Source organism: Camelus ferus, chromosome 6 (genome assembly GCF_009834535.1).
Source record: "Camelus ferus isolate YT-003-E chromosome 6, BCGSAC_Cfer_1.0, whole genome shotgun sequence".
NCBI lineage: Eukaryota > Metazoa > Chordata > Mammalia > Artiodactyla > Camelidae > Camelus > Camelus ferus.
Window position 1 is genome coordinate 3,467,786 of NC_045701.1, and position 9,955 is coordinate 3,477,740.

At 39.7% G+C, this 9,955-nt stretch overlaps 1 long non-coding RNA gene and 2 other non-coding genes across 3 annotated transcripts in view; all 3 read right to left on the bottom strand.

The window, feature by feature from the left end:
• LOC116664611 lies at positions 1 to 116 on the bottom strand. Its single transcript, XR_004321129.1, has one exon. It is a non-coding gene; the product is annotated as a U5 spliceosomal RNA (small nuclear RNA).
• A 3,012-nt stretch (positions 117 to 3,128) lies between these two features.
• Positions 3,129 to 9,955, bottom strand: part of LOC116664059 — a 61,802-nt gene continuing 54,975 nt past the window's right edge. Inside the window, exon 4 of the long non-coding RNA XR_004320365.1 lies at positions 3,129 to 3,582. This is a non-coding gene — a long non-coding RNA (uncharacterized LOC116664059). The remainder of the gene's footprint in view (positions 3,583 to 9,955) is intronic.
• Positions 6,090 to 6,205, bottom strand: LOC116664610. The gene has a single exon (XR_004321128.1). It is a non-coding gene; the product is annotated as a U5 spliceosomal RNA (small nuclear RNA).

Sequence of the window (9,955 nt, forward strand, 5' to 3'; positions counted from 1 at the left end):
AGCCTTACCGAAGCAAGGCCTCAAAAAATTAGCTTAAGACTCAGAGTTGTTCCTCTCCACGGAAATCTTTAGTAAAAGGCGAAAGATTTATACGATCTGAAGAGAAACCAGAGTATATCAGAAACCTTTGTAACACAAACCTCGGGTAACAGAAACTCCTAGAACACTGATAGTGGCTAGTTAACAACAACATCCGGTGCCTGAACAAAAATTTCTTGATTACTCTGTAAATAAAGGATCTAACTTGAGAAAACTTAAGTTAGAAGAAAAATTTTAATTTTGCCATTTTAAACTTGTACTGTGTGCAGTGCACTGTGGGTATGCAAATACAGAGAGTACGCGTCCTCAAGTAAAGAACTTGATATTCGTGCAGTGCCTCTGCGTCACCATTAAGGGGCGAAGCGGAGGATTGGCTGCCTGGGATCTAAACGCCGGACTGAGCAGCGACTAAGGTTTTTTGTTTTGTGCATTTGTACGTCTGAGTTTGATTTCTGTTAAAGACTGTGTTATTAAATTGAAAAAAAAAACCAAGCAAGTAAGTGATTGACACAAAATTGAAGACGTTGGTTCCTCTCTTCGGTGGAGTGAGGGCGTTCAGGGGGTTTTTAAAAGTTTGACAATTTCCTTTTTCTTAAGCTGCGTGGTGGGCGCGCGGCTGTTCTGTCTGTTTTGTACGGTGCACGGCCAGAATGTACACTCTAGGATATTCTGCCGTTGGAGAAAATTTTGTAGCAGTGTCCTGTTTAAAACTGGAGCTTGCGCGCTCGGTCTCAGGTTTCCTGCTTCACCTGATGCTACTTTTGGAGATGAAATCCTGTATTCCAGTTTCAGACTTCGGGTCTCATCCTATGTTTTTAAAATGAGCTGTGTAGTCTCTGAGACGCTCAGATACCGGCTCTGACCAGCCTACGCAGCCTCCTCCTTAAGGATTGTGGGAACAGAACCAAGAAAGGAAACTGCGGCTTTTTTTTTTTTTTTTTTTTTCTGGCGGCTTGTGTAAATATTCCACTTCCAACCTTGACACCGTCTCTGAACTGACACGTTTGTTTTTCATTTTGCTCGTTCTTTTGCGAACAAGTCGATCATGTTTGACATATACTTGAGTTAAACTTGCCTAATATATATTTAAAACAGCTTTTGGGGATATAATCCACTTACCATACAACTCACCTATTTAAAGTGTACAATTCAATCGTTTTTAGCGTAGTCATAGTTTTAGCAGTCATCACCACCACGGTCTAATTTTAGAATATTTTCATCACCCCTAGAGTAATCTCTGTACCCGATAGCATTTCTTACCCATCCCCCATCCCCCAGCCTCTGCCAAACTCTAACCTACTTTCTGTCTCTAAAGCGCCTATTCTGGACATTTCATATAAATGGAAGCAAACAACCTGTGGGTTTTTGTGTCCGGCTTCCTTCAATGAGCATAATGGTTGCAGGATTCATTCACACATACATTTGTTTTAATACTATTGAATTCTTGCTGTATTTCACCATGTAATCGGCAGTTAAGAGACCCACGGAGATGTGGCGTTCCTGCCCTATGATGATAGCTTGACCTCACAGGGCTTGGCCAGAGGCTAAGGCACTGAGGGGACGTGAAAGGAGCAACTCTCTGAACACCTTAAAGAGTGTTTCCGTGCTCCTAGGGTAGGGAACCTTTGGTCAGCTTCATTCTGGAAGGGATCCTGGGCAGCTTTCACTGATTGGAGAACCACAAGGAAGGTTAACTTTGGCTTTTAGCCATTCCAGACTCCATAGAACATCATGGAGTTTCCAGGTCTTCTCAATCCAAAGCCTGGACTTACTTCTGATTGTAAATATGGGGTTTGAGGGGCCGGTATAATTTCATTGTTTACTGTGTCTGCTACTTCCACTTCTGGCAATAATTCATACTATTATGTAATATAAGACATACCTAAAAAATATAAGACATAAAAACCTTTATTGGAATTTTTTGATTGAAATTGTGATTTATTCTTGTCTTCTTCCTGACTAAAGGGAAAGTTTACTACACTTTATGGTGCACGTGGTGCTTGTTCCAGGGTTTTGGTTGGTATTTTTCATTGTTAGGCAGATGTTAAAGTTTATATATATCTATGTATCTGTATCTATATCTAATGAATGGATATTTGAGTTTATTAAATTTTTTTCTGCATTCATGGGATTATTATCGAATGGGTTTTTTGTTTTTGTTTTTTGGGTCTTTTTTGCTCTAGTCTCTTCCAGTGGAGGTCTACGTTAAGAGATTAATGTTAAATCAGTCTTACCCGTTCTTACGGATTGCTCTCTGGTTCCTATTTGTCGTGTGGCCGGATCCCAGAGGCCACAGCTAGGAGTGGCAGGTCTGAGCGTTCGAACACCTGACCCTTCCATATTCTGCAGTGGAGGGAGCTGCTCGAGGCTCTTGTTTCTTGCTCGTTTTTCCTGCAGCCTCTATGTTGGCCACAAGGCGGGGGGGACTGCTTCCCTTTAGTGCTCAACTCCTGCTACAAGGCTCACATCTTTTAAGGTCAGGGATTCTAACGTCTTGCTCTCAGACCTCAGCGAAAGAATTTTGAAAATCTATTCCTTTTGCACATTTTAAAGATCATTACAGCTTTCGTAAGATAACTAGCGATACGATACGTTTAAATAGATGTAAAGGATGAATATTGTGCATTGTAAATATTGATAGTCTAAATTGTTACATCACTTTAAATTGTAACCAGCGGAAGATAAATACCCAAGGAATTTGATACCAACCATCATAATTTTTAAAAAGTTTTTACATAATTCCTTTTGCTTCTTGACCTTGTTTTTCCACTTCCATTTCCCCAAGAAGTTAATAGAATTGTATTTTTATACCTGAAAGTATTTTATTGATCATCCAATCGTATTTTTCTATGACAAAATAAGTACATCAATTGAATTTTAAAACTTTTTTCACATCTTTTGAACTTAAATTTTATGCACTAATGTTTTTCTTGTGGATTGACATTACAATTATTAGCACATGCTTGGTCAATACAACATAAATATATTGCAAATATTGATAATTATTAAACCTACAAGTGTCATTTTACTGGAACTGCATCTCTTGATTAGATGGATGCATATTACTTATTGCTAGAGAAGACAAGGTTTAGTTTCAATGCTTTTTATTCCCATTTTTATAGCTGTGACCTAAGAAACATTTTCCCATAAATCAATAGATGGAAAGGGTTTCAACAGCGTCACTCACTACTGCACTACTGTTACCAAAATGAACTTGGGTCCACTCATCCATGCGTAGTAAAGCCAGTCCACTGACACGTGGTTGTGGTGAAGAAAGAGTGCAGTGCTTATTGCAGGGCGCCAAACAAGGAGTCCAGGAGGCTAAGGCTCAAAAGACCTGAACTCCCCAAGGCTTTCAGGGAAAGGTTTTAAAAGACAGGGTGAGGGAGAGGGTTGCCGAGTATGTGATCAGCTCATGGACATTCTTCTGACTGGCTGGTGGTGAGGTATTGGGAGTCAACATCATGAACCTGGTTCCAACTTTCCTACTTGCTTGTGGGCAGCATGCAGTTAACTTCTTCCACGTGCTGGGGCTGTCAGTATCTGCAAAAGAGTTCAAAGACTATGGCTCAGAATATTATTTGCAGCTCTTGGGGAGGAACTAAAGGTCCTTGACTTTATTTAATGGCTAAACTATTCTTTTGTTTTGCTTGACTGTTTTCCTTTGTTCCTGCATTCTCTCACTTCTCTGATTAAGTTTATTCTTTGGAACTCAGGGAAGGCCTAGAAGGCTAAAGTTTTTCTACAAACAAGAGGCAGGCAGAGGACATGACGGTGTCTGTCCTGGGAAGGCCCCGTAGGGTCCTACTGGGTTATACAACCATATAATGAACTATTAGATGTTAGTGGTCTAAGTCCTCTTTAAATTCTGTTGTAAGAACAGATTTGGAATTCTTTAACTTTACAAAGGAATTTGTTGTCCAGACTCATCCTCTTCTTCACAATAGATGCAAATATTTAAAACTGACATTTTTGGGGAGCCCAGAAAGTTTTTATATCCTCCAATCTGGATTTCTTTAGGGTGCACCTGGGTAAGCTTTAGGATGGATGACAGGAAAACCTTTATTTTGCAAAGTAGAAAGACAGCCAGTAAAAGGGAGGCAGGAAAGGAGTCCTCTGTGGCTCTCCCGAAATCAAACATTCACCCTGGCCACTGCTCCTTATGCCCCGGGCTCAGCCCAGTCTCCCTGCGGAAGTGAGGTGGTTCGGTGATTCCTGCCTTGGGGTGTGGCTTCTTGCCTAAGGGAGCAGTGATGGGAATGACTGTGTTCTGTGCTGTCCAAAATGGCAGCCACAGCTCACATGCGACTGTTGAGGGCTTGAAATGTGGCTAGTGCCTCTGAGAACTGAATGTTTTATATTATTTAGTTTTAATTTATTAAATGTAAATAGCCAACAAGGCTAGAGACTACCGTATATTGGACAGTGCAGAGCTAGGGATGCAGCAGTGTCCTGGGCTTGGTTTTTCACTTGACCAAAGGACTGGATTGTTGGGTTTTTCTCTCACAGGGACGAGGAGACAGGAATCAAGGAATCTGCAGTTAGGTCAAAGCATCCCTAATCTATAGCCCCCACCTGCATGACCTCCCCCTGCTCCATACTCCAGTATGGAGGACCCCAAAGGCAAATCTTGAGACATTTGAAAGCAAAATCTTAAAGCAATTTGAAGAATTATTGGGGCTGAACGGCAACATGGATGGTGATCCCAGATCCACTCCTCTGACCTTGTGCCCTGCACCACTCTGAGCATCCATTTCTTCTGGGGTTATATGAATTGTTTTGTCCTGGCTGTCAGCCTTGGAGGGAAACAACCCAAGAAGGAGAAAGTGGGCAGGAGCTATCGTCCAAGGAGAGACAAGGCAGCTGAGCCTGCAGGTCAGGACAAAAGCAGTCCAAAGTGCTCTGGGTCTGTAAATGGTCAGGAGAGCACATTTTGTGGCTTCCTACATGGAGTGATTATGAGGGTGAAACTCGGTGGTGAAGGTGAATGTAGTGGTTAATTTTATATATCAACTTGACCAGCTAAAGGATGCCCAGATAGCTGATAAAACATTATTTCTGGGTGTGTCTGTGAGGGTGTTTCTGGACGAGATTAGCACTGAATGATTAGAGTGCCAATGCTGTGGGCATCATACAATCCATGGAGGGCCCAAACAGAACAAAAATGGTGCTGGAAGGCAAATTAACTCACTCCGCTGGAGCGGGGACATCCATCTTCTCCCGTCCTTGGACTGTGGCACTCCTGGTTGTGAGCCTTGGGCCTTGGACCCAGACTGACTTATACCACTGGCTCCCCAGGTTCTCAGGTCTTAAGGTTTGAATTGGACCCCACTGGTTTCTGGGCCTCTAATTTGAGGACAGCAGATCATGGGACCTCTTACGCCTCCATAACTGCAGGAGCCAATCCCTTATAGTAAATCTCTTTCTATACAGCCCATTGGTTCTGTTTCTCTGGAGAGCCCTAAGACAGTGGCCCTCCTGTTAAATTCTCTGAGGGAGGAAGGAGAGTAGCCTTTATGTGCAGAAAAGTTACAAACTTCTTACAAACTCTTCCCAAAATAAATAGGATCAAATGCTAAACAATCAGCAACTCCAACAAATTAGTGGCTCAAAAAAAGGGAGCATAAAATCCTCAATTTTAAGTAAGATTACTTTCCCTGAAGCAAAGCCTAAAATAAAGTGTATGGGGAAAATAATGTAAAACATCTCAATAATTACACTCTCACTTCTAGAAATTCTAACATTCTGGAAAAATCTGTTGGGTTAAATAGACCATAGCATTGAAATCAAAGTCAGCTGTTCTTATTAATGGCGTTTCTAAAACAAAAATTTTGTACCATATATTGCTACACTTATTCTCAAGCTCAAAAACAGAAAAAGAACCAACCGTTTAAAAAGCAGATGAAATCTCAACATAACAGTTCTTAACGTTGGGTAAAGTATACTAACAAAAAAGCTCAAAAATTAACAAAGCCAAACTGCTAACCACATATACAATACACCAGCAGTAACTACTTAAACTTTATATCTTTCTTTAACACAACATATGTAGCCTTGTCGAAACAAGGCCTCAAAAAATTGGTATAAAACTCAGAATTGTTCCTCTCCACGGAAATCTTTAGTAAAAGGCGAAAGATTTATGCGATCTGAAGAGAAACCAGAGTATACTTCGTCAGTTCCTTAGCTCCGTATTCTAGTAACTACAACTCCTACTGCACTGATGGTGGCTATTTAGCCCAAGAGTTACTGCCTGAAGAAATTTATTCAAGGAATTCTGAAAATAATATTATCATCCTTATAAAAGTCAAATAAGAAAGAGATTTTTTTTTTTTAAAAACTGGAAAACAATTATGCTACTTGCAGTGTATTGTGGGTATGCAAATGAGACCCGAATAATCGGCCTTTGGACTCCGGAAATACCTTGGTTAGTATTCAAACAGTGCCCTGGGGCCACCTTTCAGTGGCGAAGGAGCAGCTTGGCTGCCAGGGATCTAAACTCTGTCCTGGTCAATTAAAGACATTCTGATTTTACCTATTCGTATATTGGGACTTTGACTATGATTTCTTTTAAATAAAGGAATTTCTCTGATAGTTGGGGCCGGGGGCAGGCCATGAGGATACCAAAGTAATTGTTAATATAAAATCCAGGATATCTCTTAAATATTCTGTACTTTTTGTGGCTCCTGTAGATTTTTTAAATTACAATTTATAATTGAGTATTGCTGATATATAGTGATGGAGTTGAGTTTTATTTATTGCTCTTGGATTCAGCAGTCTTAAACTCCAGTTCTAACAGTTTATAGATTCTGCTGGATGTTGTAGGTACACAAGCATATTACCTGAAAATGACAACTTTGTTTTTTTCCTTATACGTCTTGTACTTTTCACTATTTCTTTCTCTTGTTTTACTTATCTGGCTGGGAACTCCGATAGAGACATTGAACTTGAGACCATAGTGGCTATCTTTTTCTTGTTCTAGCCATTGCTTTCTCTGGACCACTGGTAAGTGCAAAGTTTATTCTAGACGGGCAGGGCTTCGTGGTCAGGCATCTGTGCAGCTACATTGGGCCCTGTGCCCTTAAGGCCCTGGCTCTGCTGTTGCCTTCATGAAGTTCTTAATTTTTGAACAAAGATCCTGCGTGTTCATTTTGTACTGGGCTTCAAAAATTATCTCTTAGGTCACTGTTTTGATTAAGCCAGTTGCATTCTATTCCTAGTATACTGCATTTTTTTTCTTGCAGTATAGGTGGACATTGAGATAATCATGTTTTCCCTTTTAATATATTAATGTGGAAAATTAAACTCATCGGTTCTCTATCATAAATTATCTCTGCATTTATATCCTAAACTCAATTTAGCAATAATGTATTTTTAAAATTTTATTTTTAATTTTTTTGTAGGGGACAGGTAATTCGATTTATTTACTTATTTTTTTAATGGGGGTTCTGGGGATTGAACCCAGGACCTCGTGCATGCTAAGCATGCCCTCTACAACTGAGCTATACCTTATCCCCCCATTATGTATTTTTAAATAGACTTTCTTTTTTAGAAAAGTTTTAAACATACAGAAGAATTGTGAAGATAATGCAGAGAGTTCGTGTGTACCCCACACCCAGTTACCCCAGTCATTAGCGTGGTGTTATTAATATGGTATATTTGTTATAGTTAATGAATGAATAGATCATTGCTTATTCAGATTTCCTTAGTTTTTATCTACTGTCCTTTTTTCTGTTCAAGGATCCTACCCATGATAGTACACTATATTTAGTTATCCTGTCTCCTTAGGTTCCTCTGCGCTCTAAGTTTCTTAGAGTTTCCTGGTCTTGATAATTCTGACAGTTTTGAGGCATACTGATATTTTATAGAATTTCTCTCTATTGTGATTTGTGTGATGTTTTTCTCATGATCAGACTAGAGTAGTGTGTTTTTCAGAGGAAGGCCGTTTTCATCATCTCATTTCAAAGATACATACAATCAACATGATTTATCACTGTTGAAATGATGACATTAATCACCTCCAGAGAAGGCAGATAGGGTAGAGTTTGAACCAGTCACCAATGACCAATGATTTGATCAACCATTCCTAAGTAATGAAGCCTCCATAAGAAAAAACCCCAAAAGGATGGGGTTCAGAGAGCTTTGAGGTTGGTGAACACATGGGGATGGAGGGAGAATGATGTGTCCAGAAAGAGCATGGAAGCTCTGTGCCTTTTCCCACATACTTGCTCTAATCATCTCTTTCATCTGGCCGTTCCTGAGTTATGTCCTTTTATACTCTAGTAAGTAAAGTTTTTCTGAATTCTGTGAGCCACTCTAGCAAATTAATCAAATCCAAGGTGGGGGACATGGGAACCTCCATTTTATAACCAGTTGGTCAGAAGCATGCATGACAACTGGACTTGTGATTGCAACAAAAAATTATGAGACATGCAAAGAATCAGGAAAGTATTACCCATACACTGGGAAAAAAGCAGTCAATAAAAAATTTCCTGTGAAAGCAACCAGATGTTAGTTTTAATAGGCAAAGCCTTCAAAGTAGCCACTATAAATATGTTCAAGGAACTAAAGGAACCCATGATTAAAGAAGTAAAGGAAGGAATGAGGACAATGTCACATCACATTGAGAATATTTTATTGATAGAAATGAGATAGAAATTATTAAAAAAAGAAAAATCAAAATGCTGGAGTTAAAAAGTACAATAATTGAAGTGAAAAATTCACTAGAGGGCTCAGCAGTAAATGTAAACTGACAGAGGAGAGAGCCAGCAAACTTGAAGATAGCTTGATAGAGATTATGTGATCCAATGAACAAAGAGGAAAACAATGAGGAATTAACGGAGCGTCAGAGAAATATGGGACACCATTAAACACATCAACATATGTGTAACGAGAGTACCAGAAGGAGAGAAGAGAAAAAGTAACAGAAAAAAATATTTGAAGAAATAACATTGGAAAACTTCCCAAATTATAGAAAAACAATCATTTACACATACAGGAAGTCCAATGAATTCCAAATAGAATACATTCAAGGAGCGCCACAAATACATCATCCTTAAAATTACAAAAGACAAAGACAAAGAGGGAATCTTGGAAGCAGCAAGAGTATAACAACTCATCACTTACTCATAATAGCCCAAATGACCATTCACTGATGAATGAGGTGGCATACCCATGGCATACTATTCAGCCATAAAAAAGAATAAAGTGCTGATACATGCTGCAACATAGATGAACCTTGAAAGCATTATACTAAGTGAAAAGAACAAGTCACAAAACACCATATATTGTATGATTGCATTTGTATGAAATGTCCAGAATAGGCAAACCTAAAGACCGAAAGCAGTGTAATGGTTATTTAGGGCTAGGGTAGATGAGAGTATAGGGTGGTGATAGCCTAAGTATATAGGGTTTCTATTTGATGTGATGAAAATGTTTGAAGTTGACTGCAGTGATGATTGCATGTATATGTGAATATACTCAAAATTACTAAGTTTTACATTTCAAATGTGAATCGTATGGGCTGTGGATTATATCTCAATAAAGTTGCTTAAAAAAAAAACAACACAGTGACAAGATTCTAGATAACCCAGTTTGCTTTCAAATGTTCTCAGACTCTGAGAGTTGTACCCCTGGAACATGGGTTTTATCACTACGATTCTCATTTCATGTGTGAGAAAACATACTAAGTGAAGCAAATTTCGAGGCCAAGGAGCTGGCCTGATCCAAGAGCCCACAGTGAAGAAGAGGTGGAATGAGGGATGGTTCCCAGGTCATTTGCACCTGCTGCTGTGAGCTCTGCCTTTCTGGGCCTGAGCTTCGCAGCTGTGTTAGGGTTCCTGGGTCCCATGAGGCCCCCAGGACTTTGGGGGCATTAGGGGCCTTGTCTGAGGCCAAAAGGCTCTCAGACACTCTTTGA